The sequence below is a fragment of the Myotis lucifugus genome, unplaced genomic scaffold (assembly GCF_000147115.1).
Source record: "Myotis lucifugus unplaced genomic scaffold, Myoluc2.0 scaffold_782, whole genome shotgun sequence".
Classification (NCBI taxonomy): Eukaryota; Metazoa; Chordata; class Mammalia; order Chiroptera; family Vespertilionidae; genus Myotis; species Myotis lucifugus.
Window position 1 is genome coordinate 2,437 of NW_005871830.1, and position 8,357 is coordinate 10,793.

The following is an 8,357-nucleotide window of genomic DNA, read 5'->3' on the forward strand; positions in this document are numbered from 1 at the left end:
AAGAATTCTCTGTTCCCAATGTCAGTGGTGTTGAGGTGAAGAAAACTCACGTTAACCTTCCCAGCCCTTCATTTCTCCCCCGTGAACTGGGTTAGTAACGTTACCAGTGTAATTGTTTGGGGGGTGGTTGGGTTGGATGAGTTAATTCATGTGAAATGAACAGCGTAGTGCCTGGCACATACGTGCTCTGTTCATGTAAGTTACTGTCATCTCCATCATCACCGTCCTAGTACTCGTCTGGAATTGAGAGTGAGTGACAGGAACCTGCATAAACTACCTGTGGCCAAACAGCAAGGGAAGTGTGCTTGCCTTTTCCTTCATTTGATGAAAAATGCTGAAGAAATAGAAAACTGGGGACTGGAACAGAAGAAGCCCTTCTTGCTTATAAAGTCAAAGAAGATAATGAATGTAATAATTAATGTATATCAGTCTAAATTCTCAGAACATGACGCGCAGTGCCATTCATGTAAACAGCTTTCTTCACGTTGATGTTCTTTTTTCCCTTGTTTTTCTTCCTTTTGCACCAAAGTCTCACCTTCTCTCCTCCCCACACCTCACGGAGTTTCAGCTCTTTCCATCTATCCTGCTGTCAAGAACTTGGGAATATTAGAGCGACAGACGCATTGGCCAGTAGAAAGCATGGGTGTGTCTGAAAGTTACTCCTGCTGGCGCTACAGATTACTCATGGGAGTGACCAGTGAGCTGTTGAAATGTTTGCTACGTTTCAAACCTACAATTTTCATTTAGCAATTACGCTAAGAAATACTGGAGTAAACTGTAAATCTTTAAACTTCACTTAGTAACCATAAATTCCTTCATATTGCAGTATTACTAAGCGTTATCTTCTATTTTTCAAGGCAAATGCAATAGGCCGAAGTGCTAAAACTGTCCGAGAATTTCTAGAAAAGAATTACACAGAAGACGCCATAGCTAATGACAGTGAAGCTATCAAACTAGCAATAAGAGCTTTGCTAGAAGTAAGTGATCTAATCCTATATAATGAAAGTGTAGTATGCAAATTGTCCCCTCAACCAGGAGTTCATCTGGGAGTTCGACCAGGGGGCGGGGCCAGCCAGGGGAAGGAGGGAGGTCCCGGCCAGCAGCAGCAGCCGGTGGCCAGGGGAAGAAAGGAGAGGGAGGTCCTGGCCAGCAGTGCTGGGAACCCTATCAGTGCACGAATTTTGTGCACTGGGTCTCTAGTAAAGGATATTCAGGAAAGCAGAGGTTTTTGTCCTTTAATTGCTTATTAAAACACAGAATTTCCCAAAGTCATTCTAAAACCAACTTGTTCTACATTAGGTTGTCCAGTCCGGTGGGAAAAACATTGACCTTGCTATCATGAGAAGAAACCAGCCTTTGAAAGTAAGTCACTAACCAACAAGGAGGGTCGGTAGTGTGTCCGGACATAAGTTACGATGTGTCGCCTGAATGCCCTGAGCACCATTGACATGATGACAGCTTCTGGTTGTTTCCGAGGCGAAGCTCGCTGATGTGATGTGCTTACTGCGAGCAGTCGCCTCTCCCTCGCCCTTTGTGAGGTGCTGAGGCCCATGCACCGACCTCCCGTGTGTGTGTGTGTGTGTGTGTGTGTGTGTGTGTGTGTGTGTGTGTTCTTAGAGGGAGGGACCCGGCATGGGATCAACACAGCACATTCCCCATGGAGAGTCCTTCCTGCCACCATGTAGAGAGCAGCCACTCTGCTTAGATTTTTAGATCTTCCGACAGCAAGCTATGCTTCCAGCTAGTGTCATTCAGCTGCCATTTACATCATTGCTGGCCCTCCAGGCTTCTAACATAATGTGATCTTCATTATGTCAACAAACCCTCTACCTATTTTTGATTGCCTACTGGTTTTTACCTATTTTCTACACTTTCCACTTAAAGGTGCCTTGAGCCACTGTTGACTTAAATGTTAACACCTTGTGTGATGCCCTTTGCCTGTTTCTTGGTGGTGAGTCTAACCTGTTATCTGTATACCTTTTGTCAGCCATTATGAGTTACAACTGCTGGACCACAAAATAAATTCTTCAGAAAAATATGATGAATGGCTCTGAAGTTTATGGTAGAGGATTCGTTGGCTAAAGAGCATTCAAAACATGGTTCTCTGTTGTTTATTAGGTAGAACTTTACAATGTGGTTTGCTCTCTTTAGCTGAGAGTATACAGAAGCATGGGAAACATGAAAAGTATGCTAAACTTTCTTATACGTGTACCTTTCCTTTTGTTGTAGGGAAGATATTTCAAGGGGAAGTAGTATTGAAATCAGCGCTGAGTGGAGAGTGGGGTTTTTGTTTTTGTTTTGGAGTGTGTATTCTGTATTTAGTAATACTGCAATTTACAGTTTACTCCAGTATTTCTTAGCGTAATTGCTAAGAAATACTGGAGGGGGGCATTCTTGCTGTTGTAATGATACCACATCCCCATATTTTATTAGTTAACCAATGGGTGGGGACATGAGGATAGGCCAGCAGCAGAGTTTCAGTGAATTAGAGAGAGAGGGATGGGGATAGGTCTTCCCCTACACGGCCACACATAGTAATCAAGCTACTGAGCATAGAATGCGGAGATGGGAACTGGGCTGGGTTATCAGCCCTGCTGCCAAGGGCCTAGGACAGTGATGGCGAACCTTTTGAGCTCGGCGTGTCAGCATTTTGAAAAACCCTAACTTAACTCTGGTGCCGTGTCACATATAGAAATTTTTTGATATTTGCAACCATAGTAAAACAAAGACTTACATTTTTGATATTTATTTTAATGCCATTCAACAAAGAAAAATCAACCAAAAAAATGAATTCGCGTGTCACCTCTGACACGCGTGTCATAGGTTCGCCATCACTGGCCTAGGACATACGTGCCAACAACGCAGGGACACAGAACCAGAGACCAGAGGCACCTCTCCAGCCCCGCACATACGTATGCGCGCACACACACACACACACACACCTGCACATATGTTTCTACCTCTGAGTGGTAGGCTGGTATGTGTCCTTCCACATGGTTTCTCAGGATAGGCTGCGTGGCAAATAGGACACATGCTGTGGAGTTGGACAGACCTGGATTTAAGTTTTAGCGAATCAGTTTGTTTAACAGTATGGCCTTGAGCAATTTGCTCCCATCTTTTGACTTTAAATAAAATAAAAATGATTTAAATAAGAGAAACATTATTTTTGCTTTGAATTCAGTGAGGGAGTTGTAAATAAGCAGTGTGAATCATCTTTTCCTTATCTCTCATGGCTAGCCCATGAGCTGTTAAAATAGTGAAACCCTTTCAGAGAATCACAGTTAGGAGGGGGTGGAGTTCAGTAATGAGTTATTTGCTCATGAACAGAGTGAGTCTTGCATTAAAATGGTTTCAGAGTTACATTTTGATGTAGGATATGTAATGCAATAACATATTTTACCCTACTTTCTTTATTAGCACGATAATGGAAATGTCATAGAGTTCTGTTTTTTGTTCATAATCATTACAAGTATGTTGCTGTTGATTCTTTGAAACACTTCATTATGTATTTGAAGTTATAAATAGATAATAGAAATTTATAAGATACTAGAGGCCCAGTGCACAAATTTGTGCACAGGTGAGGTTTGGCTGGCCCTGCTCCTGATTGGGGTAGGTGAGCCAATCGGGTAGGGCCGGTAGGGGGAGGGGCTGCTGGTGGTTGGCCAGCTGGCCTCACCCCCAATCAGCCCCCAACACCCCGATCAGGGGCGGGGCCAGCGAGGGGGGCGCTGATTGGGGCCGGGTCAGGCTGGTTGGCTGCCGCAGTGCATGTCATAGCCACAGGTCGTTCTGGTTGTTCTGCCATTCCGGTCGTTGGGCTTTTATATATATAGATAATAGGTTTTTTTCGTATTGTAAATATTTAAAAATGTTTGATATAATTGCAATTTATTTAAATAAAATTTTTCTTTTCAGATGTTTAGTGCCAAGGAAATTGAATTACAAGTCATTGCAATAGAAAAGGAGAAGGAGGAAGCAGAGAAGAAAAAACCAAAGAAGACTTTGTGAACCCTGAGAGCTTTGCATGTTTTGTTGTGCTTAGAACTAGTGAGTGAGTTTTAAGGGAAATACGCTGGTTTATGGCATTGCATTAGTAGTTCTGTGCTGTTTTGAGACTGCAGATTCATGACTCTCCTTAGTCTATTACAGGGACAGACATACAAAAATATGTAGATTTTCTTTGAAAATATTTTAGTAATTGTTGAAAGCAGTCATAATTCCACATAAGCTTGAGACTATACTCTATTACGTGTCCAGTGTGTTATATTTCTTCATGTATGAAAATTGAGAAAAATTTTAATAAAAAAAAACCTACTAATTTGGTGACATTTGAGTATTGACCGTCAGGTAGAGAGATACCTATTTGGAAATAGACTGAATATAATATCAAGTTGCATTTCTAAATGAATGATAAAAACTCCCTTGTGTTGGTGAATTGTCAAAATTTTGTCAGTCTCCTTCATTTTTAAATATTTCATATTTATTTAACCTTTTGCATTTTATAGGTTGCAGTTTATCATCTGAACAGGGTACTCTATGAAAATGAGAGAAATGAATACATGTAATCTTAGTTTTGATTTGTATTTTATCGTAAATATATCGAGTGTGATAGACTCGTTACCTGTTCCATCAAATAGATGGGTGCTTGTTACCAAGTGCTGGCATTGTGCTCGGCTCCTGAGAGGAACCAAGGAAATACAGAATGATCCCTCCCCGCAGCGGGAGGTTAATCCGCGGGGCCCAGGAAAAGAATGCTTAATGCCTGCAAGGAAGTTATATTTTTAAAGCAAAGGATATCAAACGGTATAAAAACAAAGCCCTCTACCTTCTTATTTCAGAGCTTTGCCTCTTTTTTTAAATGTTCTTTTTGAAAACAGGGAGGAGAGCGGTTGAATTCTTGGAAAGGAGCACAAAGCTCAAAGGAGAAGGTGAGAGGACTCGGTTCGCAGCTGTGACAGCTAAGCCTGGGCGCTGGGCGCTGAGCAGGGCAGGGGGGCGCAGGCAGGATTTCAGGATAGAAGACCCTCCAGGCCCCTCGCTGGCTCCTCCTGGCCCTCCACTCCTTCCCCACAAAGACGGGGAGGGGGGGAGGAGGGAGGGCATTTTCTGGGCGGAGTGTACATTCCGTCTCTCGCTGACATGCCGGGTGGGTTGGCGCACCATCCCCGCAGGGCGCACGGGAGCCTGGTGCCCGGGCCTGGCATCGCCCACTCCTCCTGGCGCTCGTCAGGCGCACTGTGTTGCAGGTACCTTGACCGTGGCTGGCAGGGGTGGGTGCTGTGGCGCAGGCACCGTGCTGGCTGCTAGGGATGGTATCGGAGTGGGTCAGCGTGCTCGTCACGTGACTATCACTACACTCGGAGCTCTGGCTGCCCCCCGGTTCCGGACTCCTCGGGAGCAGGGCTGGGACCCTGTCTTCCCATCAGTTTCCACCCTGTTGACACGTTCCTGCGTGTGGAGCTGTCACTTGTCCTCCGGAAGCACTGGGTGAGAGCTGGGGGCAGCCTCGGGGCAGTGCCTGTGTTGGCTCTGGGGCACACATACGTAGTCAAACGAAAAGGCAGGCCCGGCCGGGTGGCTCAGTGGTTGAGCGTTGACTCACGAAGAAGTCATGGTTTGATTTCCAGTCACGTACATGCGCGGATTGCGGCTCGATCCCCAGTGGGGTGCGTGCAGGAGGCAGCCCATCCATGTTTCTAGCTCTCTATCCCTCACCCGTCCTCCTTCTCTGAAAATCCGTAAAAACATTTCTGGGGGAGCAAAATCCAGATGGTTGGAGGAAAGGGGGCTTCAACCCCATTTGACAGACATGCATCTTAAGGAGTGGGTGGTAATGAGTATTCACTGTAATATTCCCTCATCTAACAGCACCAGTGACATCTTTGCTTCATTACTAAGGTTAGCACTTAATCCTTTAAAAAATCTTTTCCCTCATTGCTGGTCATCTTGAGGAAGATGACAAAGTGAATGAAGTCATGAAAGACACGACTGATGTGGGAAGAGGGAAGTAGCCAGAAGTGATGCCAAACAGGTCATGACTTCATGTTTGGGTTTTACTCTGGAGGTATTGGGGGAGGGAGTGAGGGGAGCCATGGAAAGTTTTAAGTATAGAAGAAACCTCATATTTTTGTTTTAAAGAGGCAAGCATCAAGCAATTAAACCACATGAAGTTTAATATATATAAAGAACAAGACTAGTCCTAGCTGGTTTGGCTCAGTGGATAGAGCATCGGCCTGAGGACTGAAGGGTCCCGGGTTCGATTCCGGTCAAGGGCACATGCCCGGGTTGCAGCTTGATCCCCAGTGTGGGGCGTTCAGGAGGCAGCCGACCAATGATCCTCTCTCATCATTAATGTTTCTCTCTCTCCCCCTTCCTCTCTGAAATCAATCAAAATAAAAATATTAAAAGACAAGAACAATGCCGAAACTGGTTTGGCTCAGTGGATAGAGCGTCGGCCTGCGGACTGAATGGTCCCAGGTTCAATTCCGGTCAAGGGCATGTACCTGGGTTGCGGGCACATCCCCAGTAGGAGATGTGCAGGAGGTGGCTGATTGATGTTTCTCTCTCATCAATGTTTCTAACTCTCTATCTCTCTCCCTTCCTCTCTGTAAAAAATCAATAAAATATATTAAAAAAAAAAAGACAAGAACAAGACTAGGAAGCATACCATTTTTATGCCACATTTTTTATGGAAATTATATCTAATCAATACAATAATACTACAAAAACTCATGCTCTACACATTTATTCAGTCCAAACAATTTATTAAACACCTACTAGGAGCCAGGCACTGCTCCAGGCTATAGGGATATAGCACTGAACCACAACAAAAAAAATCCCTGTCTTCATAAAACATCATTTTATTCATCCTCACCCGAGGATATTATTCCATTTATTTTTAGAGAGAGTGGAAAGGATGGGAAGAGACAGAGAGGGAGAAACGCCAAAGTGAGAGAAACACATCAATTGGTTGCCTCCCGCATTGGCCCTGACCAGGACCAGGATGGAGCCTGCAACCGAAGTACATGCCTTTGACTGGAATGGATGCTCTGAGGGCCATGCTCTATCCACTGAGCCAAACCAGCTAGGGTTGTTTTTTGTTTTAATATATATTTTTATTGATTTCAGAGAGGAAGGGAAAGGGAGAAAGAGATAGAAACATCAATGATGAGAGAGAATCATTGATTGGCTGCTTCCTGCACGCCCCCTACTGGGGATGGAGCCCACAACCCGGGCATGTGCCCTGACTGGGAATCAAACCATGACCTCCTGGTTCATAGGTTGATGCTCAACCACTGAGCCACGGTGGTCGGGCAGGTTATTGCCTTTTGAATGCCAAAAAGAAATTGGCCAGGTAGACCATGAGTTTCAGATGGGAAAGGACTTTGAAGGGAGGTAAAACAGTGTATGAAAAGGATGAAGTTGAGAGTGTAGGATATTTGAGAAATTCCTGTAGTTATCTATAATGCCAATGGAAGGTGCCCCATGAGTAAGATTGTTTGGGCAAATTAGCAGGTACCAAATTGTAATGAACCTTATATGCCATAATAGCTATTTGAGATTTTATCCTGTGGATAATAGGAGGGTGTTAAAAAGTTGAAAGTGGGAGAGTTACATAAATAGATTAGCACTTTAGAAAGATCAATCTAGAAACAGTGAGGGAAATGGATTAGATTAGGACTCAGGCTTCTTCTCCATTTAAATTCCCTTTCTCCATGATTATATTGAGGCCAAAGGCATTAAAAATACCATCTATATGCTGTGAATACCATCGATATGCATATATACATATCCTATCTAATAAAAGGCTAATATACAAATAGACTGAATGGCGGGACAAGCTAACAACTGAATAACCGGTTGCTATGTGTGCTGACCACCAGGGGGAGTGCATGGAACATGGTGGCCGTTGGCCGTGGTGGGATGGTGGGTGGAGCAGTTGAGCAGGGGCGCCAGCCCAAGGCAGGGCCTCAGTCACTGTCATGGGGCGAGCCTCTGGTGGTTACTGAAAGTTCTTTGCTCCAGCACACCGCGGTCCCCCCTCCCCCGGCACTCGCACCTGCTGCCAATGCCAGCCCCGCTCACACCTGCTGCTGGCGCCAGAGCTGCCACTCACACCCGCTGCTGGTGCCCGGCAACAGCCCTGATCGCTTGGCGCTGTCAGCGGGTGTGAGAGGCGACTCTGGGCCCCAATCGCCCCTCACAGCTTCTCCACCTCCCCCTGCTCCTGAGGGGCGATCAGGGCAGCAGCTGCTGCTCGCACCCACTGATGCTTCAGGCCGCATTCGTACCTGCTGCTGGCGTGCTCTGCACTGTCAGCAGATGTGAGTGGGGTCGGTGCCTTCAGTGTGTGGGAG

General features: G+C 45.3%; 1 protein-coding gene and 1 long non-coding RNA gene across 2 annotated transcripts in view; both read left to right on the top strand.

Annotated features, from left to right (window-relative positions):
• The first annotated feature begins 936 nt into the window (after positions 1-936).
• On the top strand, positions 937-4,046 carry LOC111823969. The gene is made up of 3 exons (XR_002827083.1): positions 937-977; positions 1,300-1,362; positions 3,916-4,046. It is a non-coding gene; the product is annotated as an uncharacterized LOC111823969 (long non-coding RNA).
• A 1,328-nt stretch (positions 4,047-5,374) lies between these two features.
• Positions 5,375-8,357, top strand: part of LOC102442753 (transcription initiation factor TFIID subunit 4B-like) — a 63,180-nt gene continuing 60,197 nt past the window's right edge. The window contains exon 1 of the mRNA XM_023747039.1: positions 5,375-5,379. The gene's annotated coding sequence lies outside the window, so the exon portion shown is untranslated. The remainder of the gene's footprint in view (positions 5,380-8,357) is intronic.